At 36.2% G+C, this 27,261-nt stretch overlaps 1 long non-coding RNA gene across 2 annotated transcripts in view; it reads right to left on the reverse strand.

Annotated features, from left to right (window-relative positions):
* LOC110403051 overlaps positions 6,546-27,261 on the reverse strand; it is a 61,357-nt gene continuing 40,641 nt past the window's right edge. For both annotated transcript variants that reach the window (XR_002441473.1, XR_002441472.1), the window contains exon 3: positions 6,546-7,238. This is a non-coding gene — a long non-coding RNA (uncharacterized LOC110403051). The remainder of the gene's footprint in view (positions 7,239-27,261) is intronic.

Raw genomic sequence — 27,261 nt, forward strand, 5'->3', positions numbered from 1 at the left:
CCCAGGGAGGTGGTTGAGTCACCATCCCTGAATGTGTTTAAAAGCCGTTTGGATGTGGTGCTCATGGGCATGATTTAGCGGTGGGTTGTTAGAGTAGTATGGTTAGGTTGTGGTTGGACTTGATGATCTTGAAGGTCTTTTCCAACCTGAGCAATTCTATGATTCTGTGTGACCTGAAGGTCTCACAGGAATTTGACAACACAGTGTGTCTTAATTTTGTTTACTAACGTCTGGCTTTAAGATGTGAAGGAGCTGAGAGACTGGGAATAAAATTCAAATCTATATAGGCTCAAGCTAAACTATCCACACACAGCTCTTTGATCTTAGTTTTGTGTGTGTGCTCAAGGTGCAAAGCTGATTGATCCCAAACTCCATTTCTGAAGACATTTAAACATTACAGCAAACAGTTAAACTCCTGAGAAGATGTCGCGATTGGATTATATTATTTCCGCAGACACTCATTCTAAAACATATTTGCTTATAACCTTATCTGAATAAAGGCTGCCCTGGTTCTGAAATCTATAATGTTATTTCATTACCCTCACATTCAAACATGCATACAAATCTGACAAGCAGTAAATTCATTGGCTGAAAAGCATCCTCCACTTCAGCAGCTGTATCTATTTTGGTATATTGTCTTAGAGGCTATGTCAACGAGCTTCCGTGTTCAAGTGCTCAGTATTCAAGTGCTCAAGTTTTTGATTGGAAGTAGATTAATACTAATCTTCAATTATCAAAAAGTCTAATTTATAATCTATTTCTCCTAAGTCTCCAATAATAATAAAAAGTATGTATATTTATTTTAAATCTGGCAAAAAAAAAATCATCTATTTGCTGATGTAAGATTTTTTTTTTAAAATAGTCACCATCATCACCTTCCCTCCCACTACTGTCCTGAACAGGATACAAAACTAAAGCACTTAAGTGTCTGATAATATTGCATCTGAAAACGAATTCATTTTCTGTACCTCGGAGACAAGACCTACCAGATGAAAATCAAATAAACTAATTAGTGTTGAGCAAAGAACATTTTATATATTATGGCTCTCTGGGCTAATTTCACCTCTTTTCAACAACTCATTATATAAAACTCCTTAAATCAGTAGGACATAAGGCACTGTACTGAGAGCAAGGTCAATGAAACCAGACTCTTTCAGGATATAACGAATGGAGACAGAATTCTCCAAGGGATCTTCTTAATGTGTGTCAGGAGCACCACAGATCGCAGACTAGTGATTACAAAATAGACCTGTAGTCTCTTTCCCCTCCCCTGCTGTTTCTATATTTTACTCTTAAATATTTCTAAAGTGAAAACAAAGCCTTAATAGGAAGAAGTTCTCATTAACAACCTTCCTCTTCATAGGAAAAAGGTAAAGTTGAACACAGAAGAAGGTCAGGTATATGTTCCTCTTCAGCTAAAAAGGATAATTAATGAGTAGCCATGTCGTGTGACTTACATTGTGTGAATTATTCCTTATTTTATGAAGATAGATTTTTTTATGTACATCTCTAGTAGCAGAATGCCTTGAAGTATGTGGTTAGATGAGAGTGAAGAAGTCCAGTGATAATCCTGAAACTCTATTCTAAAAAAAAGAAATAAGAACAATTGTTTGTCTAAACTTATCACTGCAAGGTTCATGCCTTTGAAAGTAGTGGTTTGGCAGTCGCACTCTATAAACACTTCTATTGCAGGTTTTCATACTCCATGTAAAGCTTTCTTAGAATATTTTGGAATACTGGTTTTCTTTAGTTCTTGAGCAAACTGACATTGGACTAACTGTAGTTGAGTTAGTGAGTAACGTCAGGAGCTTTGATGAAGATATGCATACATACCTAAATGTTCCAGAGACCATCTTTTAACTGTATAATCCACTGCGAGGAAAAATGTGTAGGTTGTTTTTGTATTGATAGTACTCTTACGAATGGTTTGTGTAATAGGGCAGGAGGAGTTATCAGCCTGTGTAGATAATAGAGCTGAGTTGCTGATTCACTGTAGTAAATGATTTATTTTTAATAGAGTCTGTAGATTAGTGTGACAGTTAGATTCTAGCATATACAACCCTGGGACGTCATTAGAGATGCATTAGCAGAGAGATTATGAAATCCCACTGGAAAGCCAAGACGTCAGGAAGCTTTGTTTTGAGTAAAAGAGGAACTGGGTGTTTTCAAGAAACAAGGGAAAAGCTCAAGCAGATGTAGTTTAATTTGTAAGGAAGTACCACATCTGATAGAATCACTAAATAGCAGTCCAAGTGCAGCAGTTACAAGAGTTATGAGAAACAGTACTTTAGATTATTCTGCTGTGGCTGTCTTTCCAAACTTGTCCTGGCAAAGGCTCAGTGTGAAAAGTTGTCTTTGGCTCTTGGGTGGGCCTGATGGGTCCATCAGGCTTTTATGCTCTGAAATTATGTGGATAGTTGGGTATGCCATGCCACTTATATGCATAAGTATGATATAAGACTGTGGCAGATAATTTTGTGAGACACCTGGGAATCTGAAAGAAGAAAAGGCTTAAGGCAAATCTCTCTCCTCAGGACTACAGCATTTTATGTTTTTGGAGGGGATTGATTTTTGGAGTTAGAGACTTGAGAAGCAATTGAGTTCCTCCAATAGTCTCTCTGTCCATGTGGAGAACCAGATGCACAGATATTTGTTCTGAACAGACTTGGAGGTCTATAGGAAGAATAGGAAAAGTAACACCATTGTCTGTTCAAAACAGCACAGGGAGTTAGAAGTATTGGTCTTCTTTTTTTCGGGGGGGTGATGCTTATCTAAAAGATTACCTTTTTTTCCCCTTGTTTTATTTTTGGAGGGGGTAAAGGGCAGGAGAATAAAATAATTGATTTAGTATAGCCTTCTCAGTGTTTTGTTAGGTTTGCTACAGTCACAGAGGCATGCGTGCTAGTACAGTGTAGTCTGTCTCTAATAATTTTTGATGTGGTTACCCTTAAGAAGCTATTTTTCTGTGGACTGCTAGAGGATTTCATATCCTGAAGCATCTTTACTTTCTCCATTCATAACTAAATTGGAACACTCAATTTTGAAATAATAGTTAGTGTGATTTATTATTTACCAAGGCAGCACTGAAGAAATGTATTTGAAAAGAAGCCAGTAGCAAATTACAATTGATTTGCACAATATAAAAAATAAAATGTTTTACAGAGGCAGACTTGGTGTTTCAAGTTATATGTGATCCATAATAATGTCTGCAAGATGTCTGCTTCTTTATTACTGTCAACAATTCATTAATCACCTTCCTACAAAAAGGCAAAAAAGGGATTCTGACATCTGAGAAAGTGCTGATTATGGCTCTGTAGTTCATACACATCTTTCTCGAAATGCTGTTGTTTCAATAAAATATACATGGGGAATTAAAGAATTCCCTTCAAGTGTTCTTGGAATAAAATCAGTTAACATTGCTTATTTTGTGATGGAATGGTGATGGTAATTATGATGACAGACTTCAATTACCCAACGTGTTAATTGGTGGCTGTTAACAAATATAGAAAGTGGAGTGACTAATGATGGAGAAATAATTAAATTAATTCTAAAATACTGTGTGTAGTTAGAGGTTCTTACAGCTAAAACAGACATTCATATTTATTTTCCAGGAATGTAAAATAGTATATTTTTTTAACTGCAGAATGAATTTGGATAAAATCTTTGTGATGTGTTTCTCATTATGTGGTTTTTATTTTGTCTCCAGATGATGTGTTACTCCTACAGTTCAGTTAACACAGCATAATTGAACTGCAACACAGTTTTCTGATTTGGGGAAGGACACTTCTTTCAAATGACAGGAATGTTGCAGCTATGCTTTTTGAGATAATTTGAGATTCTTTTTCCAGCAATATGGTTTAACTGTGAGAACTTAATTATCCCATCTTTCACTGTATGTTTTCATGACCGTTGGTCTATTCCTGAGGTGGTGAAGGAAGTAGATGCAAAAGATGCCTGAGTTACTAAAAAGTAATGTATCTTGATAAGAGGCATCTGGCCACAGAATGGAAATATTCATTGAATCCTCTGCTACTCAGTGTATGTGGTTCTTAGATTGTGCTGGACATTTCTCTGTATCCTCTAGATAACAGAGAAAAGATGCATCAGGGATGAATTTTCAGCCTCTAGGAAAGTATAAATGAAAGATGACATCTGCAAAGATGTTCATATATGAAAAGATGCAGATAAACTCTGATGGGATCATCGAAGTCCCATATTTAAGCCAAAGATTTTAATTAGAATTAAGTGTACCATCCATATAATACACTTGAAAATATCATCCATCACCAAGCAGGATTCCTATGAGCCACTGTAAATCTGACCGAACTGTTCTCATTGTTTGTTAAAAAAATGAGAAGGAACACCAAAAATCTTACAGAATACATTGAGAAAACTAGGGTTAGTGGCAATTTTATACTTGAGAAAAGCAGAGACTTATTTCCAAACACAACTTGTTACCGTGAAGGAGATCATCCTGCCAAAAACACATTGTAGTACTCTAAGTTATCTAGAAAGCCTCAGGAGCATCTTGAGCAGACAGTGCAATCTGTTAAGGCGGTTCTTTGGTATGGTACCAGCAGACAGAGAACAATCTGTCTGTGTCCATTCTCTCTATGACTTTCCCAGACTATAGCATGGTTCCCATTCCCTGAGTTAGTTGTATTTCTAGGCATAGCCATGTATTTAGTAATCTGTAATGAATTTGTGTGTTCTCTCCTGAGCTAGTGCAAAGGCAGTAAGAAAATTTAGCTTTTGCACCTTTATTTCATTCAAACAGATCTGGAAACAGAAAATGACATTAATATCTGTAATTAAACCATCAGCAAAAGACTTAACCACTTTTCATGTTAAACTGTGCTATTTCTGGAATGAGGATAGCAGCCAGCTGGTACATCAAGACTATTAAAGAACAAAAAGGTGTAGTACTTTTAAATTCAATTTAAAAAAGATATACTGTAACTAAAGGAACAAATAAAACAAAAGCTCTATTAAATCCACAAGAATGTTTTCTGAGGCAGACGTGACTTAACAAGAGTTTTCATGAAATTATAAATAACCGGTGTAGCAATGCATCAATATATTTGCTGTTACCTATTGTTGTTATTACAGGTAGTTTGGAAAATAAAATTGAAAAATATGAAACAGTGTAATTCCACCAGACCAATGACTTCTTCTCTTTTGAGTTTCTATTTGCATAAGAAAACTTTAAAAAGGAAAGGGCAGCACAGATTTGTTTGTTTGTTTGAATGAGTCATTTGATTTTGGAGAACTGTCTTGGTTTTTCAAAAGTCTTTCATTTTGGAATTAAACTCTGCATCTTGGACAAGGCAGACAGGCAGTTAATTAGCCAAAAAAAAAGGGCATTGAGTACTGTTGGAAAAAAAAAATCACACTTTTGTTACTAAAATGATTGCTGAGGATATGGTATTGATTTGATAGTTTTGCAGCTGAAAATGTTTGCTAATTGGAGAACCAATTCCATATTTGTATTCCCAGCACAGAAGCAAGAAGCTTCTGAATTAAGCATCAAGAGCAAATGCTTGCTGAAGGAAAAAAGAAATCCAATAAAAACCCAGGACGTGATACTGGATAAAACAGCAATCTGGCAGCCTTGTTCTGGGCATTCCAAAACTACCCTACAAATGGACAGGTAGAAACTGTCACAGAAATGAATAAAAAATTACTGTCAATGAATGCTAGTAGGCAATTATGGTTGGCCAGGCTAATAACATTTTTCAATTATGTTTTTCATCAAAATACTCCATGTGGTTGTAACTATTGTTCTAATGGTTAACAATGAGATGCAGAACATTCTGATGTATTGCCCTTACTTTCACAGGATTGTCTTTCTTTTGGCAGACCATTGTGAAAGAGAGAATCAAGTAAACAGGAAGAGTAGACATTTTACATATTTCTCTTTTTATTACTTGAAAACCTTAAAATTTCCAACAAAATATCTAGACAATATGAGAATTAGAATAGATTATTTTTAAAATTGGTGCCTTTTTATTTTCGCAGTGGAGAGTTTTAATTATTTAATCAGGCAACATTAATCTTGTGTTAGTGCTCTGTACAGGAATGACAAATCATAGCTCTTTTTTATTTCAGATGTCATTCAAATAGAAAGTGTTTTGTGATCTATAGGAGCTGAATATTTGCAGGCTGCAAGTAACTTCTGACAAACTGACACCAGTCACTTCCTTACATCTGTTTCCCTGTATGATTTTCTTTTTAATGAATTTTCCTCTCCCAAATCAGATGTTTTTATTTCTGAAGAAGTGCCAGTCACTATCTCAGGTAATTTCAATAAGTATACGTCCAGCAGTATGAGAAAGAAAACGTCTGTAATAAATCCCCCAGCAACAATATGCTGCCAGCCCATCCTTTTTACCCCCCAAAAAATCTGTGGAGCTGTGGGATGATTGCTAGAAAGATAACATAAAATAAAGAAATATGAAAAAAGAGCACTAGTTTCCTCCAATGTGTGTGCCCTGTGCCATTTTATATCCCTTTCATGTCCTTCCCTTCATCCTTACTGTCTCATTCCTTTTATTAATTGCTCTGCTTTTTTTCCCTCTGCCTTTTCTTGCCTTTCTTCTTCTGCAGAAGTAAAACTTCTATTCTACTAATTCATTTTTGCTCAGTCATTTTTCTTTTCTTCATTGTCTTGTGACCATATAAGTCTCCTTTCCTCTACCCCAGAGATAGTTTCTCATTTCTCTTACTTCACTCCCTGTGATATGTGTGCCCTTCCTTCTGTATCTAATTCTTTCTATTTCTTTGTCACATGCATTCTGTCTTACTGACCCCCTTCTGCTCTTTCTTTTTATGCTCTGCGCTTCCGTTTTATGTCCTGATTGACTTCTTTCCTACAGCCTCTACATAACTCGTCCTGATTTCATTCTCTATGTCTACCACAGTGCACAGCTAGCATATCCAGCTGTATCCCTCCTGTTTTAGTTCTATTGTGTCATTTCAACTTCTGGACTTCTTGCTTCCTTCCACCATCTCACAGGGATGCACCTGTAGCTACTTTTCTGGTTTATTCTACTCTAAGGGCATAAAGGAGAAAGAAGTACTGAAAGCATGGCCCCTTTCAGAGAAGGACGACTTGGTGACATACCATCGCACTCAGTGTCCTCTCCCTGTCCACCAGAGCGTGTCTGAGGCTGGCTGTGAAGAACTGAGGATTCATGGCTGGTGCCTGCTGTGCTCTGATTATTCTGTACTTCCCAGAGCTGCAAGAAGCAGGGCATAATTAGATCGGCAGTGAAGCTTTTTACAGTTTGGAATCATTTGTTAGTCCCACCAATGGTTTTGTGTAGTGAAAGGTTGATTTTATTTAGAAAGAAAGTTCTTGAATTCCAGTATGTCAGTCATAAATCGTAAGCCCTATCTTATGCAGAAGAATGATGTGGGTTGTTTTTCCCCTTAGGATTTAACTTGGATGACTAATAGGTTAATCCTTACATGTTCAAGCCTTCTTCTAATCTGTGAAGGTCCAAGGCCTAAATCTAGATGCCTTTGACAGAGATGGACTGTTAGATAGGATGGCTGCATCTGTACCAGCCTGTGAGCACTCTTGTTCATGCTGTTAAATTGTTAATTACTGGACAATTTTTGGCTCATGGCATCTTAATTAGCATCTACTCAATGCCTGACCACAATCTGGGGATTAGCACAGACCAGAAACCAGCCCCAGTAGGCAGCTGGGATAGAACTTCCCTGTTTTGCAGATAGAATTTAGCTCAATGGAAACAAGCTGTGGCTGTTAGTTGGCCCAAGGGCTTGAAAACGATTTCTAGATTTTTTGTTTACTAATGTATGGGGGCAAATCTAATCCCTTGGTTTCTTATTTTTTCATTTTATTGCTCATATTTCTAACAGCAGCTGTTATTTATACCAAAGGTCATTTTAACTCAGTGTCATCTCTCCAATAGTAACTCGCCGATACTCATAACAAATGTAAATGACACATTCCCCAAATAAACCAGTATAGTGGTGGTCTTCTCCAACTTATTTCCTGATCTTTTCATGCGGATTTCCTATACGCACAATTTCTTTTGTCAAGATTTACCATCAGCTGTTATGTAGAGAGCACCTTTTTTGCTTCATTGAGCTTAGCTTCTGACTTCAGCCTTTAGAGCTTGTGTGCAAGAAGCAATAAAAGGCTCACTGCTATCCTTAATCTGTCATTTATAAATGTGTTGAGGAGTGCAGATCTTAGCACAGACTGCTGGGGTTGTCCACTGCTTATCTCTCACCCTTGTAATAGCTGATTGTTTGTGCTTTTACCCTCTCTTGTCCTTTTACCAGGAGATATGGATTTTTTGTTTGGGTTTCACTCAGTACTGGTACTGTGAAAAGTAATGTATTGTTTTTAATCTAGTCCAAGTTGTGTAGCACCCTATGGACTTTAATTCAGGCAAATCATTCAAAATGGTCCTTTTGTGCTTGAAATTCTGGACTGGCAGAGAGATGAATTTGAATATGTCAATAGCAACAGTATCTAACTAATAGTTGAACCAATTCTTCACTCTCTTCCCTTCACCTGTGTAGTATGTGAATCTATTATTAATGTTACTTATGAGCTTTGTTAAATCGGTAGAATGAACAGCCCTCGACCTGTGTGGAACATGTTTTGTTATATACCGAACATTTCTGTTCATTTCTGTAGTAACTGTGAATGTGGAAATGTCTTTCTTGCATTTGTTAATTTACTTCAGAACTGATAACCATCAGCAAGGCAAGGATTTTAAAAAATCTTTACGTGAAATTCAATTTTTTGTGTATGTTCTCTCCTGTCCACTGTTTCTTTCATGTGCCTTAGAAATGGAAAAGGCCTCCCAGTGTCAAAGAGCACTTTCCTGTGCTCTTCGACAGGCAATTCAGAAATAGATCCTCTATGATTAGGTACTGAAATAAGAAGCTCCGTTTTTTTCTAGGATAATGTTAATGTTTAGTATGTTTTCGGGTTTCATTTTTTGTGAGCATTGCCAGTTTTGCAGATGCTTCTTCCAGTGCTATTTCTAAAATCATTTCCAGTTAACTCTACAGTTTTACAAGGAATATTTCTGTCTTTATGAGATATACGTGCGTGCACATTGTGCTTGTCATTGAACCATCTCCTTCACCTTTTGCTGCAGGAAGATAAATTATACAAGCTATTTATTTTATTTAGAAGTTAGTATTGGATGTGTTTTGCTAAACCTTGTGTTCTACATGTCTGAAGAGTTCAAAGTTCAAGATGACAGTGTAAATCTCAATGCATTTTCTCAGCAGTGATTTGAATTTTCAATATTCTTTAAGTACTGTTTATTCTCAGAGAAGATTCCCAACTGATTTTGCATTTGTATTAATTAACGTTTGAGGCTGAAAACAGTTGTAGACTGCTAACATACAAGGTAATGTGGAAAATTATGGCATTTTCCCAGAACAATTAGTGTTAGACATTTATCTTGATCAGTGGATCTTAACTCAGTTTTTAATTTCTGTAAGTATATTTCAGAGCACTCTTGTTACAAGGCTGTGGATGACAAGTCTTTATTCTAATCTCAACTCTGTCTCTATTTTACTTCCAAGAGCAAATTTCTGACTTCTCCACACCCACCTTTTGAGTTATAATGACAAGCTTATCAGTTTTTCTCCTAGGAAATAAGAAACCTTGGCCACTTGGACTTTTTTTGCAACAAGAAACCATATGGTCATTTGAAAATATTTTGTCTCCATTCAGTGAAAATAACATAATTCTGAGACTTCATGACCGTTAGAGCACAGGTTCTTCATACATAGGGCTACTTGAACCTGCATTTATGGTCAGTGTGTAATGAACCTGCAGATTGTTACAATCTGATCAGGCAATATCCATAAACAAGAGAAAAGCTCACTAAGAATTATTTGTACATTCATCTACCTAATAATCAAAAGTACTTAGAATCAAATCGTTTTAGCAGAGATGTGTTATGGTGAAGGAGTCAAAAATATGATGGCTAAATTGTCTCTTTTAGCAAAACTCTTACAAGATAATTATAATATAATGTTTATAATCTTGTATTTAAATTTATTTATTTATTTAAGTATATGTAAATGTATAATTATATACTTTCATACTTATGGGTTCATTCTTTTGACTTAAAAAATTTGCTGCTTTTGATGTAACAATAAAGAGAGATTATCAAATAATTCTCTGCTAAGATCCACAGAACATTAGAACACCATCTGACATGCACAGTGATAACTGGCCAAAGGAGTATCAAAGTGTATCTATACGTCTCATTTTAAAATAGCCCAATAAATTTTGTATTCTCATGTTGGCACTTCTAACTAGATAGAAGTCTCTAAATTCAACATTCTATTGAAAAATATAACAAATTGTTTAAACTAATTCTTACAGTATATGAAAGTAGAGATTACAGATATTTCATATTCCTGTGGTTTTGAAATCCTGGTACTGTATGCTTTATTTTACACTTAATGGGACAAAATATTTATTCTGAATGGATTAATTCTGCTATTGATTTTAACTATTCCTTACGTATAAGCTTGTAATTGTTTCCTTTGTAGGTTTAGAATCCACTGTGAGATGCTGGCTGAGTAGGATTTATATTGCTTGCTAAGTTAGCAAGCAGTTAAATATGATTAAAAAGCATAATTGCTAAACTTAGTAAATCTATGTAAAGTCTCTAAGACCATGTCAGAGCTAATCATGACAAAATATCTTTCTAATTCACTGCGTTGAGATTTTAAATAATCTATTACTGTTTATAATCTCAGTTTACACACACATATTTGAGAAACAAGTTAATTTGCTAAGAGAGCATATTTAAATAACATTCTAGATGTAACAGCAACAGAACAAAAGCCATGAAATTGAGAAGGAAGGCTCACACATCATTTTAATCTGTTTTACAATAAATTCTAGAGAGATTTCAGATCACGTTCCAATTACAAATGAGCTACTGAAGCAGTGCATGGAAAATGAATTAAGGAAAATGCTGATATTAACTCTCGTTATTTTTTCTCTCATAAATTTTACCGCAATATAAATAAAGATGTTTTTTTTTTCTTATTAATTAATAGTCTTAAAGTTTTCTTATAAATTTGTGTTGAATTGATTCTGATGTGAACATCTTGTAAATTTAAGCTCTGTTTACATACAGTGGCAATGAAAGTATTGGACAGCCTTCATGCTAAATGCTGCTAAATGAAGTGGCCTTTTTTCACTGGATTAGCAATTTATTTCACTGTTCAAGAACTAACATTACCTCCTAATCTTGAAGTTCAGTTAGTAATTTTCTTTTCTTAATCTAGACTATAGCTTAGCAGAATTTATTTTCTCTTGAAAAAAATGACTTGCGGTTTCAAGTGTGTTCTCCAGTAAAGATTCAGTAGAATATTTAATGTTTTCTTTTCCAAGGTGCCTTAGACTTTTTAGTTGTAAAAGTCTAGTTTTCTGACCCAAAGTCACAGGAAAAGGACAACCAAGAACTAGATCTGAGAAATGTTTAACATCAACTTCATTCAAATACAATAAACTTTTAATGCATCCTTTCTCTCATCCTTTTTTTTTTCCTTTTAAATTTTGAATTACTACTATGGAAAATGTGAATAATGCAGCCAATAAAAATGAATTTATAGAATTACCTTTTTAAAAGTAAGGAAAAACATCCAAATAAATATTGGTTATTATGAAAGGGATAATTATTTCCAAATTATTTTACCACCTAATGAACAAATGCTTCAGCTCATAATTCTGCCATGAATTCATGGGAGTTGAGATAGTTCTTTCTTTAATAAAATTTTAAGCTTTCAAGAAGTACAATCAGCGATCAATTTTTTCTTCATTTCAATCTGTATCAGGTCTGTATCAGGTTCTCATTTGCCAGCTAGCAGGGTCACAGAAGCTGTGCTTAGAGGAGCCCATTTCTTGTTACAGCAGAAACTCTCCTCTAAGTCTTGGCTTGTAAAAGAAGGAAGTTGTAGAGAGGGCCCTCTTTTATTTCCAGCACATAGGATGACGGTGGTCTGAAGAGCAAATGAAAACTAGGAGACAGGAGAACATTGGACTCATGGAGCACAGGTGCACAATAGAAAAAAAGTGCTATTGTTTTTCGAAATAGGGTTAACTGTACATCCCAGCTCCCACCAGATCCCAGTAACCTCAAGGAACTAATGGCTTGGAAACATAATTTCTTTTCCAAAGTGCTCTCCAAAATTTTTCTTTCATTTATATCCATGTCACAGGCCCTTGGCTGATTAAGTGGTTTGAATCTTCAAGCTTGAATAGCCTGTGTATATCAAAGGAATGGGAAAACATATGTACCCATATAAAATTAGGGGGCATCATCTCTCTTTTGCACTGAATAAATGTCATCTAGCCAGCACCAGATGGAGAAGAACCATAAATCCATTCCTGGCTCATTCAAAAAAATGTCTCCTGCCACATTTTGCTTGAAATTCCAGGTCCTTCTCTTAGTCCTACTCCCTTGATCTTTGTCCAAGCTACTGAATATATGAGAGGGTCAGTGTCCTCTTTGGCTTAAACTGAAATCATTTGTTTAGGCAGCTTTTCCTAACCAGCACTGAAACCTGCTACTCCGGATTATTTTTGCAATTAGCAATTTGGCAACTTCTTTTATCTAAAGATGCCACAGATGCTGCAAACTCATTTAATCAAAATTGAAGATTCATATTCTTTGTGCTTTGAACCACTGATGTGTCATCTCAGTCCTTTACTGCTTGTCCTGTGAGTATAACACCAGATGATAACAAACATTTACCAATTTCAGTTTACACTGTATATTCTTACAGTTTTTGCTTTAAAATTTGGATGGGTTCCAGACAGCTAATATATATTTTGTAATTGAAATCGTCATGCTCTTCATGATCTTCCAAAGGATACATTTCAATTCTGTTTTGTAATTGTTTGCATCTTAACAATTTACGCTACTCATTGTACAGGTTTTAAAGTAATCTCCAAAATATTTGCTGTCCTGGCTGTAAGAATCATCCAGTGACAACAGGAAGGAAGCACTCTCAGATGATGCTACAAGAATTATTTGGGAGATTTGGCAGTCAGTATTCACTGTAGCTGTGAACAAAACAGTTTATACAGGAAAAAAACTCCCTCTAAAGTACTGTGGCTTCCCTTTTAACCGCATCTTTATTTCATAATCAGGTCTTTATACTGTGAACAATTTAGAATGTCTATATTGATTAAACCTTAGGAGTCTTCACTTTAAATTCTATCTGGTATTCTGCAAACTATAATGAACATTACCGAATGCATGGCATCTTCTGGGAAACACCTTGAGATTATCAAGTTTAATTTCCCCTAGGAAGTTCTTACAGCAGTGCAATCAAGCTAACTTTTACTCTCTGTAATGGAGTAAGATTTAATCTACAATTTTTCAGCAACCACCATTTCCTGATTTTTTCTTATTCTAAAAAAGCTGAAGAACGGGGTTTTGCTCTGTTTTTAGGTTACTCTATAGTTTTTCCTGTAGTGCAGCATAATGAATATCCTGTCCTTTTTTTAGTATGCTGAATAAGTAGAACCAGCTGAAAACCTACGGTTGGTTAGGAATTTATGTAAATATTGCAATTAAATCTTCTCTATAATAATAGGTGACCTTTAATCTAGTTTATATTGAGTCCCCTAATCTCTTGGATTCTAATTGAGTGATGAAGATGCAAGGCTTCATGAAAGGAAAGCAGATCACAGGAAAATAATGATTTTTTTGTGTAAACCATGATTTTCCAATTACTCCTCTCAGCTGGGACAGAAAAAACATCTAACTTGTGATATGTTCTGATCCAAAATTAATCCTTTTGTAACTGTGTTTTTTTAGATTAAAGGTTACTTCGACTTTCTTCCATGCAAATTCTCAGCTCTTTTGGTAATATTAGTGCTAGCTTCTTTTTCCCCCCAAACATTGTTAAAACATAACCTTATTGGTAAGTCATGCTTTCAGTAATGCAGAGAAATACTCGCATAAGTAATCATTAGAATAGCATGTAAGCTTTCTTTATTCAACTTATGAGGTAAATATCCAGTTGTTATAATAAATTCTTTTAAAATATGTAAAAACAGTTGTGGTATAAGGAGGGAGTTATGGTTTTGATTACATGATATGTGTACGACGAATTTGGGACAAGATTTGAATGGCAAGAAATTCCAGGGAAATATAGGTGGAGGCATTTTCTGCACCTTTGCATCACAGAAAAACATTGCAAAAGATTGGATTTGCTCACAGCATCTGTGTATGTGCCATTAGGATCATGCAAGAAAACCATGAAGTGTCACCGAGATCTTGTGTGTACAGTAGTTTGAAATGTAATGATAACAAGTGCTTTGTGCTGCAGTATAATATAAAGGTATAATTTTTTTTCTGTTTCACAAGGAAGCTAAATTCAGCCTCACTGTGAAGACAAAGAGCTTATATTTTGTATGGCAAGAACAGAAATCAGCGCACAAGGGAAAGGTCACATTTGGTGTGACAGTCTTGAAAAAGAAAAGGGTTTTGCAGAAGCCAATCTGCGTAGGACACGGATATATTTGCCAAAACCAGAGAGAAGAGTACTTTGAAATGTCATAGAGAAAAGCTTAAACTTCAGTTTGAACAGATGAAGACAGATCCCAAGAAGAATGTAAAAATAGACTTTTCAGCTTAGACATGGTGGCTAAGTTTGTGATTTTCCTGAGGAAAGAGGAATTTGAGAGAAATCCTTGCAGAGTCCCTACCCATAGATGAAAGAACACTAATAGATGTCCTATGAAGGATAAATTTGAAGTTTCAGGAGAAGGAAGGGAGTAGACAAAATATCAAAAGGGAGAAAATATTTTAAGTAAATGGTAGGGCAGTTGCTGTTAGGTGGACAGGGAGCAGATAAAGAATACATTGTCCACATCTACTTCCAAGAGACCATTAGAAATTTTGATTGGTTTCACTGGAGTGAAAGGGTTGGGTATCTGAACTGAAAGAGAGATGAGAAGATGCATTGTAAATAAAAAGCTTCAATGAGTACGGAAATGAGACAGATAAGAACTGGAAAAAATAACTGGAAGCACAAATATAGCAAAGTGTATATTTTAAAGATGAGTGAACTTCATTTCTCTTGTGGAGCAAATGTGAAAGAGCTACTAGTAAGTGAAGATTTAAGGAGTGGTTACTTTGCCCAGTTTTCTATATTGGCATTATACAGGGAGAAACTGAAGCAGAAATAAAGAAGCAATTGAGAAAACATTCAAAAACTGTGGGAAGGTTAATGGGTTTACAAGCATGGGATTAAAATGGGGAGTTGTTAATATCTGTTTAGAAAAGTGGTGGAAACAGAAAAGAATGAATCCCTAGTACTGTATCTGCAGTAATGATGAGACTACTAAAATAGTTGGGGAAAGTCATTGACAGCAGAGTGCAATACGACAGCAGGAGCTGAATGACACAGACATAGCTCCAGAAGGTGTAGGAAGAAGGAGACTTATCTGCAGGAGATGGCAGTTCAATAGGCGGAGATCATGCTTGTTTACTGTGTGATGAAACTTTTTTTCTTCCTAAAACACTACAGAAATGTTCCATCAGGAAATCTCCCTCATGCAGAACATGGTGCCTCTGTGAACACAGTCCAGAAGAGTTTGCTTACATACTTGCAGTCCTTAATTACTTTTTTCCTAAAAATAGTTGCTTTCATACTCTGCAATTCTTGTAGCTGTTTGCTAAAAATAAAAGGACCTGACGGTGAATACAAGTTTCATAAATGCAAATACAGTTCTTCAGTACAAATTAAAAATGTGGCTTGAATTAAAATCATTGATAGTTTGTAGGTTGTTCGTGTTGTTTATGTGGACCCCTAATCACTTGAGGTATGTCTGAGCTTTTTAGCTGATACTTAGTGCATTCAAATCAGTAAATTAATCTCTTGGGTACAGAGCAACTGAGCATACCTGGGGTCACGGTGCATAAAGTTACTTTTGTTGCTATCTACAGATTGTCTTGACATGCAGCATATACCCACAGGTTCAGAAAAATTGCCCTTTGATTACATGTACAATAATCTGGATCTCCCAAGGTATTCAAGTGGTTAATTAAATATCAAGTAATTGCTAAAACTACTAAGTGACATTTAATTAGTATGTTAATTGATATCAAATTTGCTCTCACTATCTTGTTTTATGTTAATAAAATCCCTAAACATTTCTTCGAAGTAGATTAGGAAGCAATGTGCTTCAAATATACTAATTCAAAACAGCCTTAAGCATTACTTCTGCTCACGGAACATACTTTCTGACTTAAATTTTTATCACAGATGTTTTATTTTGTCTATCTTTAAACTTACTTTTTGCTAGGAGTACATTACATCTAGTATTGTAGACCTCTCTTGGAATGGATTTTAGCTTTTATAAGCCCCAAATCCCTTAGAAATCTATCTGAAGTGTGATAATTGTTATTAGAAGTCTAGGGTTGCATCTCTTCCCTTTGGCACCTACCGACTAGAGATAGCCAGGTGGTATGGGGACTACATAGTGCCTCCAATTGGCTAATGTGAATGATATATTTCTGTGCTGACATCTTATCTGGTGTTTAGAAATCTATGCTCCACATATAATATAAAACCACCATAAATGTATTAAGTGCCTGATTATTCTGCAGCAGCAAAATTTTGCTGTAGTGTTAGCTTGCAGAGTGTTTCCCTCCTCCTCTCCATCATCCTACCCTGGAAAGCTTTCACATTGAGCATTCCAAAATTCTCATTGCTTTCCTTTGTTGAAGAGACCAACTGTGATGTAGAATAGAGATGCCTTTAGGCTTGGGTCCAAAAAAGACTGACTGGAGTCTAGGCCGACAATAGCCCCAAGCCTGTCCTTCCTTTCAACCACTGCAGTGTTCCCTGTGGCCTCATCAAAAAACAGGTGAGCAGTCCAAAGTTGAAGCTAGTAAGGAAAACGTTGTTTTCATAATGATTAATTTGGAAACATACTATAAAATATTCCCATGAATATTCATATGAATTTTTAAATGAATTCCTTTCAGCTGTGCTCATGCCTTTTGTGTGTTAGTTTTCTGTGGAGTTCCTTTTGCATTTTATTGGTGCCAATGCACAGAGAGAGTTGGTTTTACATACAAGATCACAAAAAGTAAAGTTTAATTTATTCTCCATGAGCGTTCACACCCAATTACTTCAGAAGAGTCCAACTGGGAAGTAGAAAGAATGGTGTATGACCACACATGACTGAACTGCATAGCTCAGATTCCAACCCTTCCCCAATTTCAAAATCTAGAATATCCATATAAGCAACATAAGCACTATAAACACTGTGAAGTGGAAGCAGGTTGAGGAGGGACTGTCAGAGAATTTTAAATTATGAATAAAGAAAAGTGTGATCTGTTTGTTCATGGATATGTCACAAAAAAAAGACAGAAAACTGGTAAAATAAATTATTCATTAAAAAGTATTCAGCTGTAGTTATGTGTCATCCAAACACTGCTATAGAATGGAGAATACTGCAGAATGATAATGATAGGTAGAACTTGACAGTGATTTTCAATTTTTTTTGTTGATTTATTTGAACTTCTGTGCTTTCTTATATGCGATGTATTTAAATTTCATAAATAGCTTCACACAACTTTTTGAAGTCTTCTGTTTCTCTGAATATATTGTAGTAATCCACATTTACTAATACAAAAGGTTTGATATCAATAGTGTGGTATTTAAAATCTTTTATAATACAAAGTGAATTTGTTGCTGCTATTTTTCTTTCAAGTAGCCTATCAGTTGATAAAGAAAAGTCAGAATTGACACATATTTGTTAAAAAATCTTCAGATAAACTTTTAACCACTGTTAACTTGCCTAAATGTCTGGTCATGGTCCTTATCACCAGCAAAGGTTCTCTGTTCTACCCAAATCTGCTTTCCACCTCTTATTATTCAATGCCCTGAGCCCACCTTCAAGTCCAGCTCCAGCTGGAGTGTCCCTGACCACCCTCTCACTGCCTTCATGCTTCCTGACCACCAAGGGAGGCAGTGTATCACAGTATACCATGCCTCTTCCCTTTCTTTCGGAGCAGTTCCAAGTCACTGCCAAATCATTAAGCAAATGACTGTATTCTGAATGCCCCGTAGGAATTCAGTGAAAATACTGCCTGACACAAAAGCAAGATGCAGCTAATCAGCCACTTGCCACCACGCAGCAGCTCTGCTCTCACTGTGCCACTGGGAATGCCAAAACAAAACCCACTGGTCTGTGTGTTGGGTAGCCCATTGCCTTCAGACGTGAGTCTTAAGCTCTTACCTCATTATGGCAAGATGCACAGGTAGCAATGCACAGATAGTGTCAGGACCTACTCCTCACTCCCACACTGGTCAGATCTATGCTTGCTGTTCTTTCCCCTTCACTTCAAGCATTTTACAGTTGTGATTTTTCTGTGCTAATAATTTCCAAATGTTAATGGATCCTTTTTACCTCTACATGCAGTCATGCTCTCTAGTCATCGAAAACTGAATTACTGAATGCTATATTGTTATGGTTTATGTACACCCTTAAGGATATCAAAAGAAACAAGTATGTTGGTATGAAAACCTGGTAACAATAGGACTTTTACATGTCCTGGCTGGCAGAGGTAGAAGTTCTTCCATGCACATTTCATTATACTATCCTTGGCAGGATAACATAAGCTTGAGATCAACCTGTTTACTTCCTTAGGGATTTGCTTATTCATGTTCTTTCTTTTCTTCAGAAAACAGTAAGTCTTGTGATATGGACTGGAGTATGAGAAATGTCTTTCTTATTTATAAGTTGCCAGTTGCTTCATGTATAGTTTGAAGTGCTGCTTCTTGCAAACTAAACTACATAGCTCAAAGTAGAATGGTGATTTGGACTGTAAATACACCAGAACTGGTGTCAGTGCTTTATAGCATTGTTGTTTTTTCTTTTTGCTTTCAAACTAAAAGAGTGACCAGTACTCACTAAAAGCTTAGCTAGTAGTTTAATAATTTTCTGCATGGCTAACATAATTTCAGTTGTTTCAATTTTATTTTTTCAGATGGGAAATATACTGTAGATCATTCACCTAATTAAGAAGGGATTGATTTTCTTTTAAGTCATCTGTCCAGTAAGGTAAGAAAACATTTAACATTGGTTTATAACTGATTAAAGCTTTCTCGGCATATTCTAAATTTGCATGTAGTGAATAATTTCTCACATTTACATGAAGTTTTCAGATATCATAATAGCGTATTTTATATATGCATTGTGTATGTCTATGCATATGTTTGTATAATTTTCTGATTCTTGTTTTATTTTAATGAGCTCAGTCTTTATAATGTATGCATCTGCTGACTGAAAATCTACACATCACATCTACCCACATAAATAAGAACAGCGACTTCTCCATGTATTTAATTATATATACACAACAACTTAGGCCTGAAGCTATTCAAAGGTGGTAGAGTAGGAGTCTTCAAATGAGAAGCTGTCAGAATCAGGCTCAGAGGTAGTTTGTTTGACATCCTGTGTGTGATCATTGCTCTTACCACTTTGCAGGCTGCTCTTGGGGAGCAGGGTCCCTGTGACAACCCTCTTTATTAAATCCCCAGTATGTAGAAGCACTGCTTAAGCATTCTGTAAAAGATAGTCCTGAAAGATGGCCAGTTTGATTAGAAAGATTATTGCTATATGAAAGCACTCTAAAATTGTTGTTTATACATTTTAGAAGATTTCTGGTATAGAATTCAAATTGCATTACAATACTGTCTCTATTTTGAAATCTTTCTTCAATAAAATAAATCTAACAGGTTTTGTTACAGAGTCTTGCAGTTTTCAGGATAAGACTGAATATGTATTCCATTATGATGAATCTTTCACAAAACCAGATTGAAACTGTTATTGGGTATAGAAAAAATATTCTCTGGATAAAATCTGTTTTGAAAGACTAAAAGCAGAGTTTGAATTAACCAGAAAAGATGCATTTTTTGACGGAATGAGTTAGAGTTACTACTGAATATATTTCTCAGTGTCTTTTGCAAAGTCCTACTGAAGGTCAACAGAGTAAAGGGAAAAAAACTAAAGATATGGTGGCTAAATACATAGCAGAGGTAAACAAACTTGATCTAGCCCTGCAGACTAGAGAGAGTCAGTGAGTGTTGTTTTCATTGATTTAAGTGGTTTCTTAGATCTAGACCTCCCCCATCTGCAAGACAATAAATAAATATTTGAAGAAATTTACTATTAAAATCTTCATGAAGACAAGCGTAATGGAAAATCCAACAGAATCATGTTTCAAAGTGCATGAGAAACATTCCCTCCAGCATTTCAGTTACAGAAAGAGCGGATACCTAATATTTGGCCTAAGAGAAGATCTTAATAGTAAGGATGTTTCCCTGTACTTCTGAAAGTAGCTGCAAAGAAACCTGGCTTCTCTGGCTGATCCGTATCTGTTTTAAGATAGAATTGTGTGGTCTCTGGGGCTGCTAATCTGCCTTCTTTCATGGGCATTAGATTCCTATTAAAGAAAAAAATACAACTTTGAGATCAGCTCTCCTGAGCTCCTGTCTAAAGTACTGAGAAAACTTGAGCGAGGGGTTGCTCTTTTGTACTGCTCTTTCACGTCTAAAAGCATTTCTGCTTTAATTCATTCTCTTTACTTCTGCTGTGCTGAGTATTATTATAGTCTAGTGAGTTCTTGAAAGTGGGAAATGCCAAAGAAACAGGTGTCAGACTTCAAAAGAAGCATTTGTCAAGACTTAATGTTCTGAAGCTAAAGGTGACAGCTCAACCTAAATAAGCTCTTCTCAACAGGATTTAAGTTTCTTTAATAAAAAAAGTAATAATCGAAAGTAAAGTGCTAATCTAACAGTATAGAGAGTCGAAGTTTTTAAAAATTGTACATCATTTGACAAGATATCTTGATTTAAAGACTATTTGCAGTGTAGTGCTCATAGTCCAAGGTTGTTTATATTCCCCTGATAAAGCAATTTATGATCTACAAAACATAAGTTTGCAGCATGAATCTGTCTGTGGGCATATTCATGGGCTTGGTTGGCCTTTGCTTGCCTTGTGGTAAGGGTAGATTCTAGAAGAAGAACACTACAGAAAGAGCAAGAAATTAGTAGAAAAACAGTCCTAATGAAAGTAAAACTTTTTTTCTTTGTGTTCCCTCTCCCATCCATCGAAAAAAAAAAAAAAGATAATTGTTGTTAATGGGAAACTTACAGACGAACAGGGGAAAAACAGAGCAATATGAGTCATGTATATATACATCCTACATACTGTTTTTCTTGTCATGCCTGTACTATGTTCATAAATAGTATCCAAGCTGGCAGTTTATCTGTTTCAATATACATATTCACCAAGACTATTAAATTAAAGAAACATAAGTAGCAGCATGCACCATTTCAGAAAAACAGTGCTGTCAATTTTGATTAAAAGTCTGATAGCATAGTAAATGGCGCCTACTTTGTGACACTTTGACATCCAGTCATGCAAAGCAGAGCTACTCATTAGCAGTATGTGTAATTAGCAGTATGTGGTATCAGAATACAGCCCTTTTTTCTCCTTTGAGTCATTTTCCAAGTTCATTGATCAAAATGGATACACCACATCATTGCTTAAAAACAGTATTTCCTCCTTGTCTTTACTTGACTAGTCACATAAGCAATCTATGAATGGGAAGTCCAGGAGGTGCTGTGTTTTCCTCCATTTTTTATTCATGAGTCCTTTTTTTTTTATAACAAACCATTGAAAATATCTACTTTTCTTAGCATTTATTTGTTAGTTAACCTTCAGCAACAGTTCTCTAGCATTTAGCTACGTATTTGGTCCTTTTACAAAGAGGGCAGTTAAATAAAGTTGGCTGTCTGGTTGTGTTAGCAATCTTACCTGAGGATTTGGCATATTATTCTTTGTGTACAATTCCTTATAAATCATACTGATACTGATTTCTGCTGTCATTCATCCCCTCTCTCAAATCTTTTATTATATTTTGGGTTTGGATTTTATCGCTTTTGTCTGGGGTTTAATTTTGAAGGATGTACTTGTCTGTATTTCCATACAGCACCAATTAGTAATTTCAATTAATATAGTATTAAGTAGGATTTGTTTCCACCTCAGAAGAGCATTTTTTATAGGCTTAATGTGTTGCTGCAATCAAAGCTGGTGTACAGACTCATCAGTCTACCTGTGGGCTGCAGCAAAGGCAGCATCAGTAGCTGTGGAGGCTCAGGAGATACCACTGCAGTTCTCCTCTCCTTCAGGTGGTGAGTGTGGCAGTTCTAGCTCCCATCTTATAACAATTTGTTTGTAGAGACAGAAGAATGCTTGGACATTTCAAAACTGCTTTTTGCTAGTATTAGTTGATGATTAGTTCATATTAAAAAACTTCATATTTTATATAAGCTCCCACAAACCTTGCTTTGTCTGTTCAGACATTCTATAATTAAAAGACAGTGAGTCTGATGGAAACAATCAGATGAAACATGCTCTCAGTGTGCATTTTCCCAGTGTACTTGGATTTGTCCATTAAAAAAATGACTATAATTCCTTATCACCAACAATTCAGTAATCACCCGTATGTGCTCAGTGCTGTCTGTAGTCTGTGTAGTTACCAGTATGATGTATTTTTTAAGGAAAAGCAAAGACTGGCCCTTGTGAAAGTGCTGAGCACTGTCTGGTCTGGTCTGATCTGGTCATCAGTGACGCTGCAAGGTCTGAAGGCATAGCTGTATGCATAGGTGTATGAAAGCGCACTGATAGGGATAAGAGTATTCATGGTCTTTCTGAATGCATTTAATTAGTCTTTTGACTGGATCAGGGTTATATACAATGAAGAAATAATGAGTCTGCATGTATTTGTGTAACAGTGCTACATTAAGGAGACTGAAAATCAGGCCTTGAGGACATAGGAATGGAGAGCTGCAGATTTTCATCATTCTAATGAAGTAAGGCAAAGCAAAAATACCTGTGCACAAAAAAAGAATTCATGTGATGCTCTGGAATGTTTGCTTTTCTAGAACAGCATAGTTCCATCTTCTTGTTCAGCATTTGTCTATGATGGATGGCATGACTTGAAGTCCTCCATAAATTCTAGTGGCAAAGCAGCAGACACAATAAAAATAGCTGAATTTTACTGATCTGCACCCTGGAATGGCTCCTTTCCAGTTATTTTCTCATATTTGCACTTTGTACTTGTGCACATTATCAGAGGCAAGAGGTTTCTATCAGGAAGAGTAAAGAGTATGTTTCTCTGCAAATACTGTATTGATTCATTCCCAGACTTATTTCTATGGTAATAAACACATCTTCATAACATTTTGCTCACATTAGAGCATCTGTAATATTACTCCAATTAACTTTTGAGTAACTTATTGTTATAAGTTTTTAAAATTTCAGACCTAAATGCATGTAGCAGTCAGTGAAAATCAGAGAGAACCTGTGTTACACGCAAACTTGAAAGTCTGTGAAGAAGGGAAGTGCAGTTAAATGTCCAGCTGCACATTAAACTATTAAAAAATACTAGATTCCATATCCAGAACTAAAAACAAGTTAAGATATGCTCTTTAAACTGTGTAATAGTGAATACAGATATTGTGAGCCACAAGGTAGACTAGGAGCTGAGCGTCCTTTTTTTTTCTTTTTTCTTTTTTTTTCACACTACCATTCTGCCAAGAGAATTACTTTAAATCTGCTCTTAATTTGGTAGATCAGTACCTGATGTAATTTTGTCTCTCAAAGTAACGAGTAATACTGAAATTTTATTCAAGATCTGTACTTCACTAGGCAGGGAATTGTTAATAATATAGAATACTCAACTATTTAAATGCTATTTGTTTTTTGTTCGTCTTTGTATTCTAGAAAATCTAAGACTGCAAAACTGTTTTTTTCAAATACATAAGGTAAACTCTGTCTTACCCAAAGAGGGCTGCCCTTGTACTTTGAAAAAAATGGCAAATTAGCCACCTGAAAGGTGGAATGGGGTTTAGATTTAAAGGAAGGTGAAAGATCAAAGGTTGGATTAGGAACTGCAGAAATTTAAGCATCTTCAGAGTCCAGTACGTTGACTGGAGCCCAAAAGCCTAGAGAATCTGAGCCTCTTAGCTGTGGTGTGCAGATCCAACTCACTGCTTTAGTCAGGGCACACTTACCTCTGGAGAGCCTTCATCTCTCCTCTACAAATAATTTTCATTGTCAAGGAGACATCTATACTAAAAAAGATGAGGACTGATTTGCATTACCTAGTTAAAGCCTAAGCCAAATTGTTGCCTTTGAAATGATGGAGCTCCAGTCTCTAAAATCCAGAGAGCACGTAGCTCAGTCTTTATTATTGCCAATGCTTCCCAAATAAAGTGGCAGCAACTTAGATTTGACTGGTGCTGTAAAAATTTTGTTTGCCTGCAGCTTCTGATATCTGAAATAAATTTTCCTTTTTGACTCCATTTTGTGATTTTACAAGTTCTTTGTAGTTCTTGCACCAAAATAACGTGGATGCTTTGTTTATCTTCCTAGGCCTTATTTCTTGCTGCTGAAATTATTCATTAATACGCTTGGCCTTCTAAAACTGTTGCAAGAACCTCAAGATTTCGGTATGATTACTGTGGTGCATGCGTACTTGTTTACCTTCTGCCTTGCATATTACTGAATCTGTCTTTTTCAGTCATGCTCAGAGTGAACAGAGTACTTGAAATGTTATCAGGAAATTCCAAATGAAGGATTAGCCACTGTCTACAAATGGTGATTTTTGGAGGTTTGTAATACGTAATTGAAGTGTCTTCTCATAAAGACAAATCCAGCAATCTCTTTCATTGCATTACAGTGAGTCCTGTCAAGTTTCCAATTCTGTTTCAAAACTATGGCCTAGGAAAAACCTTGCATGTGCACTGAGAGGAGTAATATTATCGGGTCAGTGCTAGTTCCTGTCCTCACTACTGGAAACAGATCAGTCCAGACTTTCCAAAAACATGGGAGGTATCAGTGAAAGATAATTCTAATTCCAGTAAATAAAATATAATTATTACAAGGAATTCAAAATAGCCTACACTAGTAAATAGATAGCCCTAATCATAGAGGTCTGTCAGGTCCATTTGTAATACTTGATAAAATAAATACATTTAAAGAGAAGGAAAGCAAATGTTATAAACATAGAATCCAGTGAAATAGTTCCATGCATAATTGCTGCACTGTAAGTGAATAATAGCATCTCATATTCTACCTTTTTTACTACAATTCAGTGTCCTAAGTTGTGTTCTCTGGGCTTCTCTGGGTAGGTTGGAAATTGGACATAAATTATGGATACTTTTTACTAATCTATATGATAAATGATCAAGAATTATAGAAGCCTCATGCAATAGTCTGTTCTGCATGCATATTTAAGGAGAACCAAAAGAATATTCAAAAATGGTTGTTTCTGCTGTGTCAAATAATAAAAGTAGTTCTCTGCTACGTATACATAAAGCATTTCTCCCAAGGTCAAAGGGAGAGGTCAGAGCCAAAATAAAAATCACTCCTGTGAGTGGTTTGCCACATGATCTTTTGTATGTTTTGAAAGGTCAAAGTCTGTGGGACAAATCTAATAAACAGATCCCAGGAGTATTCTATTCAATTTCTGGGGAAACATCACAGAATGGTAGAATCGTGATTTTCCTACGCTGAAATGCCAATTGTTTTGAGATCTTTTGTCTTATAATTATGAAGGTGGCTCAGTTCCAAGTGAGTCACTGATTGGGTAAGTGCCTTTCCAAAAGAGAAAATAGAAGCGTTCTTTAGAATGTCTGAAAGCTGATATTAGAAAGTGTTCAAAGTGATGCTTGGATCTTCTCTCCCCTTTTCTGTACTGAGCCTGACAAAAGAGTGCATGTCACCAATAAGAAGCATAACATCAAGTTAACCACCTGCTGTACAATCAGTAGTTCAAAGTCCTTTGCACCTTTGGAGAAACACTTCATGAGTATTTCTACTGTATGCAGAAAATAACCTGATAAAAATCTAGAAATCTCTGGTCCTTTCTGGCCATTTTCTTATTGAAAAAAATAAAAATAAATAAAAAACAATAGAAAGAGAAACTGAGGTATCCTAAAGGCAGTGTACTTGGAAATATCTGTCAAAGTCTTAATTTCATTATTTTTAATATTTATATTTATTCATATACTTGTATACAATTCTGTAGACACAGTTTTGACTGCAGTTGCATATGTTGATTGTTGGTGACAGGACAAAAACACTGGGTTCTCTAACTACTGATACATGTTTCATTTTTCAATTTGTAGTAGTAGTAAAATTATGATGGTATACCTCTGTGTATACAGTCAAGCCTGTTTCAAAGAGTATAGAATCATAGAATGGCCTAGGTTGAAAAGGACCTCAGAGATCATTGAGTTTCAACCCCCCTGCTGAGTGCAGGGTTGCCAACCACTAGACCAGGCTGCCCAGAGCCACGTCCAGCCTGGCCTTGAATGCCTCAAGGGATGGGACATCCACAACCCCCCTGGGCAACATGTTCCAGTGCGTCACCACCCTCTGAGTGAAAAAATTCCTCCTAATATCTAACCTAAATCTCCCCTGTCTCAGTTTAAAACCATTCCCCCTTCTCCTATCGCTATCCACCCTCGTGAACAATCATTCTCCCTCCTGTTTATACGCTCCCTTCAAGTATTGGAAGGCCACAATGAGGTCTCCCTGGAGCCTTCTCTTCTCCAAGTTAAACAAGCCCAATTCCTTCAACCTTTCCTCACAGGAGAGGTGCTCCAGTCCTCTGATCATCTTAGTCGCTCTCCTCTGAACTCGTTCCAAGAGCTCCGTGTCTTTCTTGTTCTGGGGGCCCCCGGCCTGGATGCAGTACTGCAGATGGGGTCTCACAAGAGCTGAGTAGAGGGGGACAATCATCTCACTCTCCCTGCTGACCACTCCTCTTTTAATACAGCCCAGAACATAGTTGGCCTTCCGGGCTGCCAGCGCACACTGCTGGCTCATGTCCAGCATCTCATCCACCAGGACCCCCAAGTCCTTCTCTGCAGGGCTGCTCTCGAGTTCTTCCCCCAGTTTCTGTAAGTACCTGGGATTGCCCCGGCCCAAGTGCAGCACCTTGCATTTGGCCTTGTTAAACCTCATTAGGTTCACATGGGCACACTTGTCCAGCCTGTCCAGGTCCCTCTGGATGGCTTCCCTTCCCTCCAATGTGTCGACTGCACCACTCAGCTTGGTGTCATCTGCAAACTTGCTGAGGGTGCACTCTATTCCATCATCTATGTCACTGATAAAGATGTTTCATGTATAGG

The sequence above is a fragment of the Numida meleagris genome, chromosome 8 (assembly GCF_002078875.1).
Source record: "Numida meleagris isolate 19003 breed g44 Domestic line chromosome 8, NumMel1.0, whole genome shotgun sequence".
In the NCBI taxonomy this organism is placed as follows: Eukaryota; Metazoa; Chordata; class Aves; order Galliformes; family Numididae; genus Numida; species Numida meleagris.